Genomic DNA, 303 nt, shown 5'->3' on the forward strand with positions numbered 1-303 from the left:
GGCCTGAATCAGAAATAGTGTGGCCAGCAGGTATAGGGATGTGATTTGTACCCCTGTACTCAGCACTGGCAAGGCCACACCTTAAATCCTGTGTTCAGTTTTGCCCCCTCACTACAAGAAGGACATTGAGGAGCTCAAGCACGTCCAGAGAAGGGCAATGAAGCTGGTAAGGCATCTGGAGAACAAGTCTTATGGGGAGCGTCTGAGGGAACTGGGGTGGTTTAGTCTGGAGAAGCGGAGGCTGAGGGGAGACCTCATCACTCTCTACAACTACCTGAAAGGGGGTTGTGGCAACGGGGGGGT

The sequence above is a fragment of the Phaethon lepturus genome, unplaced genomic scaffold (assembly GCF_000687285.1).
Source record: "Phaethon lepturus isolate BGI_N335 unplaced genomic scaffold, ASM68728v1 scaffold11377, whole genome shotgun sequence".
In the NCBI taxonomy this organism is placed as follows: Eukaryota; Metazoa; Chordata; class Aves; order Phaethontiformes; family Phaethontidae; genus Phaethon; species Phaethon lepturus.